This window comes from Canis lupus, chromosome 1 (assembly GCF_048164855.1).
Source record: "Canis lupus baileyi chromosome 1, mCanLup2.hap1, whole genome shotgun sequence".
Lineage (NCBI taxonomy): Eukaryota > Metazoa > Chordata > Mammalia > Carnivora > Canidae > Canis > Canis lupus.
Genome location: NC_132838.1, coordinates 115,121,238 through 115,129,687, shown reverse-complemented (window position 1 = coordinate 115,129,687; position 8,450 = coordinate 115,121,238).

The window sequence follows — 8,450 nt, the reverse complement described above, 5'->3', positions numbered from 1 at the left end:
TGACAAAGAACGAATTTATTTTTTAAAAAGATTTTATTTATTCATGAAAGAGAGGCAGAGACACAGACAGAGGGAGAAGCAGGCTCCAGGTAGGGAGCCTGATGTGGGAATCAATCCTAGAACCCCGGGATCATGCCCTGAGCCAAAGGCAGATGCTCAACCACTGAGCCACCCAGGCATCCCCAGAAATTTATTTCTGACTGTTCTGGAGGCTGAAAGTCCAAGATCAAGGTGCCAGCAGATTCCATGAGCCTGCTTCCTGGTTCATAGATGGTCATCATTTTGCTGTGTCCTCAGTTGGTGGTAGAGGTAAGGGAGGTTTCTGGAGTCTCTTATAAGGGCATTAATTCAATTTTGAGGGTTCCCAAAGGCTCCATCTTTTAATACCATTACATTGGGGGTTAGATGTCAGCATATGAATGAGGGAGGGAGGGAGGTGGAGACACAAACATTCGGTCCATGGCAGATCTCTTTTCTTCAGCAGAATACACTTTCTTCTCAAGCACATGGAACATTCTCCAGGATAGAGGATATGTTAGGTCATAAAAAATGTCTTAATAAAACTAAAAATATTGGGTTAAAGTATCCTATTAAAAGGCAGAGATTGGAAGATTGGATTAAAAATGATCTACTTTTTTTGGAAAAAATAATTGTAAGAGCATGCTATGAACAACTGTATACCAACAAATGGAATAACCTAGATGAAATGAAAAATTTCTGGGATGCCTGGGTGGCTCAGTTGGTTAAGCATCTACTTTCAGCTCAGGTCATGATCCCAGAGTTCCCAGATCCAGCCAGGCATCAGGCTCCCTGCTCAATCTTCCTCTGCTCCACCCCCATCCCCTGCACCTTTTCTCTCTCTCACTCACTCTCATCTCTTTCTCTCAAAATATTTTTTAAAAAAATTAGCACCCAAAAGCATAAGATACCTAGGAATAAACCTCACCAAAGATGTAAAGGATCTATACCCTCAAAACTATAGAACACTTCTGAAAGAAATTGAGGAAGACACAAAGAGATGGAAAAATATTCCATGCTCATGGATTGGCAGAATTAATATTGTGAAAATGTCAATGTTACCCAGGGCAATATACACGTTTAATGCAATCCCTATCAAAATACCATGGACTTTCTTCAGAGAGAACAAATTATTTTAAGATTTGTGTGGAATCAGAAAAGACCCCGAATAGGCAGGGGAATTTTAAAAAAGAAAACCATATCTGGGGGCATCACAATGCCAGATTTCAGGTTGTACTACAAAGCTGTGGTCATCAAGACAGTGTGGTACTGGCACAAAAACAGACACATAGATCAGTGGAACAGAATAGAGAATCCAGAAGTGGACCCTGAACTTTATGGGCAACTAATATTCGATAAAGGAGGAAAGACTATCCATTGGAAGAAAGACAGTCTCTTCAATAAATGGTGCTGGGAAAATTGGACATCCACATGCAGAAGAATGAAACTAGACCACTCTCTTTCACCATACACAAAGATAAACTCAAAATGGATGAAAGATCTAAATGTGAGACAAGATTCCATCAAAATCCTAGAGAAGAACACAGGCAACACCCTTTTTGAACTCGGCCATAGTAACTTCTTGCAAGATACATCCACGAAGGCAAAAGAAACAAAAGCAAAAATGAACTATTGGGACTTCATCAAGATAAGAAGCTTTTGCACAGCAAAGGATACAGTCAACAAAACTAAGAGACAACCTACAGAATGGGAGAAGATATTTGCAAATGACATATCAGATAAAAGGCTAGTTTCCAAGATCTATAAAGAACTTATTAAACTCAACACCAAAGAAACAAACAATCCAATCATGAAATGGGCAAAAGACATGAACAGAAATCTCACAGAGGAAGACATAGACATGGCCAACATGCATATGAGAAAATGCTCTGCATCACTTGCCATCAGGGAAATACAAATCAAAACTACAATGAGATACCACCTCACACCAGTGAGAATGGGGAAAATTAACAAGGCAGGAAACAACAAATGTTGGAGAGGATGCGGAGAAAAGGGAACCCTCTTACACTGTTGGTGGGAATGTGAACTGGTGCAGCCACTCTGGAAAACTGTGTGGAGGTTCCTCAAACAGTTAAAAATATACCTGCCCTACGACCCAGCAATTGCACTGTTGGGGATTTACCCCAAAGATACAAATGCAATGAAACGCCGGGACACCTGCACCCCGATGTTTATAGCAGCAATGGCCACGATAGCCAAACTGTGGAAGGAGCCTCGGTGTCCAACGAAAGATGAATGGATAAAGAAGATGTGGTTTATGTATACAATGGAATATTACTCAGCTATTAGAAATGACAAATACCCACCATTTGCTTCAACGTGGATGGAACTGGAGGGTATTATGCTGAGTGAAGTAAGTCAGTCGGAGAAGGACAAACATTATATGTTCTCATTCATTTGGGGAATATAAATAATAGTGAAAGGGAAAATAAGGGAAGGGAGAAGAAATGTGTGGGAAATATCAGAAAGGGAGACAGAACGTAAAGACTGCTAACTCTGGGAAACGAACTAGGGGTGGTAGAAGGGGAGGAGGGCGGGGGGTGGGAGTGAATGGGTGACGGGCACTGGGTGTTATTCTGTATGTTAGTAAATTGAACACCAATAAAAAAAATAAAAAAATAAAAAAATAAAAAAAATAAAAATTAAAAAAAATATTTTTTAAAAAAATTAAAAATTTCTGAAAAACATAAAACCTGGGCAGCCCTGGTGGCTCAGCGGTTTAGTGCTGCCTTCAGCCCAGGGCCTGATTCTGGAGACCCAGGATCGAGTCCCACATCGGGCTCCCTGCATGGAGCCTCCCTCTGCCTGTGTCTCTGCCTCTCTCTCTCTGTCCCTCGTGAGTAAATAAATAAAATCTTAAATAAATAAAATAAAAAACATAAAAACTACCAAAACTGACTCAAGAAGAAATAGAAAATCTGAGTATATCTAGAACAGGTAAGGAGATTGAATCTGTAATTTTTAAAAAAGATTTTATTCATGAAAGACACTCAGAGGCAGAGAAGTAGAGGGAGAAGCAAACTCCCTGTGGGGAACCCGATATGGGACTTGATCCCAGGACCTCAGGATCACGCCCTGAGCTGAAGGCAGATGTTCAACCATTGAGCCACTCAAGCACCCAGAATCTGTAATTTTTAAAAAGATTTATTATATATATATAGATATTATATATATATAGATATTATATATATATTATATATATATATATATATATATATATATATATAGAGAGAGAGAGAGAGAGAGAGAGAATATGCATTTGGAGGGCAGGGCAGAGGGAAAGGAAGACAAGCTGACTTTGTGCCTAGCGGAGTCTGAGATCATGACCTGAGCTGAAATCAAGAATCTGCCACTTAACTGACTGAGCCACTCAGGCACCCCAAATTTGTAATTTTATTTTTTTTATTTTTATTTTTTATTTTTCCAAATCTGTAATTTTTAAAATGTTCCAACAGAGGTGCCTGGCCGGTTCTGTCAATAGAGCACGTAGAGCATGTAACTCTTGATCTCAGGTTTGTAAGTTTGAGCCCCATGTTGGGTATACAGATTCCTGAAAAAATATTAAAAAAAATTTTTTTTTAATTTTTATTTATTCATGATAGTCACAGAGAGAGAGAGAGAGAGGGGGGCAGAGACACAGGCAGAGGGAGAAGCAGGCTCCATGCACCGGGAGCCCGAAGTGGGATTCGATTCCGGGTCTCCAGGATCGAGCCCCGGGCCAAAGGCAGGCGCTAAACCGCTGCACCACCCAGGGTTCCCATGAAAAAATATTTAAAAAAAATGTTCCAACAAAGAAAAGTCTAGGACCAAATGTTTTTACTGGTGAATTCTACCAAACTTTCAAAGACACATTATCACTAATTCTTATCAGACTCCTCCAAAAAATCATAGAGAACATTTCCTTTTTCTTACCCTCATATTTTTATAACAAAGCCAAAGACATCACGAGACAAGAAAACTAAAGACCAATATCCTTCATGAATATAAATGAGAGAATCCTCAACAAAACAATACCAAACCAAATTCAACAGCACATTCTAAGGATTATACACTAAGACCAAGTGGGATTTATCATTGCAATCCTTGGAATGTAAGACTCAACATACAAAAAGCAATCAGTGTAATATATCACATTAGTAGAGTGAAGGAAATAAAACCATGATCATCTCAATTGATGCAGGAAAAAACATTGACAAAACTCAACACTCTTTTATTTTATTTTTAATTTTTATTTATTTATGATAGTCACAGAGAGAGAAAGAGAGGCAGAGACATAGGCAGAGGGAGAAGCAGGCTTCATGCACCGGGAGCCCGATGTGGGATTCGATCCCGGTTCTCCAGGATCGCGCCCTGGGCCAAAGGCAGGCGCCAAATCGCTGCGCCACCCAGGGATCCCTCAACACTCTTTTATAATAAAAAACGTGCAATAGGCTAGGATTAAATGGGAACTTCTTTAACAGGGTAAAGGCAATATATACAAATCCCAAAGCTAACATCATACACAGTAGTGAAAGTGAAAGCCTTCCCCTAAGGTCAGGAACAATCAAGGATGCCCACCTCTATTAACATAGTATTGGAATTTCTAGCCAGATGAGTTAGTCAAGAAGAAGAAAATAAAGGCACCCAATTTAGAAAGGAAGAATTGAAATGATCTCTGTAGATGATAAGATTTTATATGTAGAGGGCAGCCCCGGTGGCTGAGCGGCTTAGCGCCGCCTGCAGCCCAGGGCGTGATCCTGGAGACCCTGGAGTCGCACGTCGGGCTCTGAGCGGCTTAGCGCCGCCTGCAGCCCAGGGCGTGATCCTGGAGACCCTGGAGTCGCACGTCGGGCTCCCTGCATGGAGCCTGCTTCTCCCTCTGCCTGTGTCTCTGCCTCTCTCTCTCTCTCTCTGCATCTCTATGAATAAATTAAAAAAAAAAAAGATTTTATATGTAGAATAAACACACACGCACACACACACCCACACTGTTAGAGCTCATAAGTGAATTCAGCTAACTTGCAATATGCAAAGTCAACACACAAAAACCAGTTGTATTTCTACACACTTTCTAATGAAACACTTTCTAATGAACAATCTGAAAAGGAAATTTCAAAAAAAAAACCCCACAATACTATTCACAACATCAAAAAGAATAAAATATTTACAAATAAGTTTGTACAGAGATGCTTGGTTGACTCGGTCCATGGAGCATGCACCTCTTGATCTCAGGGTTGTGAGTTTAAGCCCCATGTTGGGTGTGTAGAGATTACTTTAAAATCTTTAAGGGGAACCCTGGGTGGTGCAGCGGTTTAGCGCCTGCCTTTGGCCCAGGGCGCGATCCTGGAGACCCAGGATCGAATCCCGGTGCATGGAGCCTGCTTCTCCCTCTGCCTGTGTCTCTGCCTCTCTCTCTCTCTCTCTCTCTCTCTGTGTGACTATCATAAATAAATAAATAAAATTTAAAAAAATAAAATCTTTAAAAAATTGGGATGCCTGAGTGGCTCAGGGGTTGAGCACCTCCCTTTGGCCCCGGGGAATGATCCTGGAGTCCCGGAATCAAGTCCCACGTCGGGTGGGCTCTTTGCATGGAGCCTGCTTCTTCCTCTGCCTGTGTCTCTGCCTCTCTGTGTGTGTGTCTCATTAATAAATAAATAAAATCTTTAGAAAAAAAAATCTTAAAAAAAGTTTGTACAAAGAGATAAAAACCACAAAACTCTGCTGAAAGAAATTAACACTGAAACAAATGGAAAGACATCCCATATTTGTGAACTGGAAAACTTAGTTTTGTTAAGATGATAGTTCTGCTTGTATTCATTTGCTAGGGCTGTCATCACAAAACACCATGGATTGGGTAACTTCCACAACAGAGATTTATTTTCCTACAATTCTGGAGCCTAGAAGTTCAATATCAAACTGTCAGCAGGTTTGGTTTCTGTGGTCTGTCTCCTTGGCCTGGCAATGGCTGCTCTTTTGCTGTGTTCTCACATAATCCTTCCTCTGTGTGGTCACATCCCTGAAGTGTCTCTGTGTGTCCAAATTTCCTCTTTTTTTTTAATTTTTATTTATTCATGATAGGCACACAGTGAGAGAGAGGCAGAGACACAGGCAGAGGGAGAAGCAGGGTCCATGCACCGGGAGCCTGACGTGGGATTCGATCCTGGATCTCCAGGATCGCGCCCTGGGCCAAAGGCAGGCGCCAAACCGCTGCGCCACCCAGGGATCCCAATTTCCTCTTTTTTTTAAGATTTTTTTTTTTTTTTTTTTTTTTTTTTTTTTTTTTTACTGGGGCACCTGAGTGGCTCATTCAGTTGAGCGTCTGCCTTTGGCTCAGATCATGATCCCAGGATCTTGGGATCGGTCCCTGCATCAGACTTTCTCCCTCTCCCTCTGCTCCTCCCCCTGCTCGTGTGAGCATTCTCTCTCTCAAGTAAATATTTTTTTTAAGTGTAAAAAATAAAAAATATTTTTTACTTTTTTTTACCAGAGAGACAGAGAGAGAGAGAGAAAGAGCAAGGATGAGGAGTGGGAAGGAGGCAGAGGCAGGAGGAGAGGGAGAAGCAGACACCCCATTGAGCAGGGAACCCCACGTGGGGCTTGATCACAGGATGCTTGAGCAACTAAGTCACCCAGGCACCCCAAATTTCCTCTTCTTATAAAGACTCTTATCAGACTGGCTTACAGCCCACCCTGATAGCCCTCATTTTAACTTCATCACCTCTTTAAAGTCCCTATATCCGGGAACCCTGGGTGGCGCAGCAGTTTGGCGCCTGCCTTTGGCCCAGGGCGCGATCCTGGAGACCCGGGATCGAATCCCACGTCGGGCTCCCGGTGCATGGAGCCTGCTTCTCCCTCTGCCTGTGTCTCTGCCTCTCTCTCTCTATCTGTGTGTGACTATCATAAATAAATAAAAATTAAAAAAAAAAAATAAAGTCCCTATATCCAAATACAGTCACAATCTGAGGTACTGGGAGGTCAGGGCTTCAACATTTATATCTTTTTTTTTTTTACCTTTTTTTTAACATTTATATCTTGAGGGGATCTCAGCTCATAACAAGACCCAAAGTGATATACGAATTCAAAATCAATCTCAAAATCCTAGTGGCAAATTTTTCATACATCAAGAAATCTATCCTAAAACTGATATGGAATTTCAAAGGACCCTAAATAGCCCAAACTATCTTGAAATAGAAGAACAAAGTTGGAGGGCTTATACTTCCTAATTTCAAAGCTGTAAAGCTACAGTAATTAAAACAGTGTGATACTGGCACAAAGACAGACATATAGACCAATATAATAGAACAGAGAGCTGAGAAAATAAGCCTTTACATATATAGTCAGTTGATTTTTGGCCAGGATGCCAAGATCATCTAATGGGGAAAGGACATGCCTTCCAACAAATGATGCTGGGAAATCCAGATATTCATATGCACAAGAATAAATTAGAACCCTACCTTATACCATATACAAAAATTACCTTAAAATGGATCAGATTCATAAATTTAAGACCTAAAACTAAAAAACAATTGACAATCTTGACATTTGATTTGGCAATGATTTCTTTTTTTTTTTTTTTTTAAGATTTTACTTATTTATTCATGAGAGACACAGAGAGAGAGAGGCAGAGACAGGCAGAGGGAGAAGCAGGCTCCACGCAGGGAGCCCTACATGGACCGATCCCTGGTCTCTAGGATCACACCCTGGGCTGAAGGTGGCATTAAACCGCTGAGCTATCCCGGCTGCCCGCAAAGAGGTTTTAATATGACACAAAAAATGTCTTTCATTTTGGTTAAAAAGTGATAGTTTATTTAAAAAATGATTCTGGAAAAATTGACTATGAAGGTGAAATAAGATTTTAAGATTATTTATTTAGAGAGTGTGCCCGTGGATGAGGGGAGAGAGGCAAAGAGAGAGGGGGAGAGAGAATTTCAAACAGACTGTGCTGAGCCGGGAGCCCAAGGCAGAGGGCAATCTCAGGATCCTGAGATCATGACCTAAGCGGAAATCCAGTTGGTCGCTGAACCGACTGAGCCACCCAGGTCCCCAAAGATGAAATCAAATTTTAGATCCCTACACCATAGCAAAAGTGAATTCAAGATTAATTAAAAATTACACGTGGAAAAAAAATAAAAAATAAAAAATATAAATAAATAAATAAATAAATAAATAAATAAATAAATAAATAAATAAATAAATAAAATAAAAATTACACGTGGAGGGATGCCTGGGTGGCTCAGCGGTTGGGCTCCTGCCTTCTGCTCAGGTCGTGATCCCAGGATCCAAGATCGAGTCCCGCATTGGGCTCCCTGTGAGGAGCCTGCTTCTCCCTCTGCCTGTCTCTGTTTCTCTCTCTGTCTGTGTCTCTCATGAATAAATGAATACATCTTTAAAAAAAATACATGTGGAAAAACACAATTGTTTTACCAAAAAAA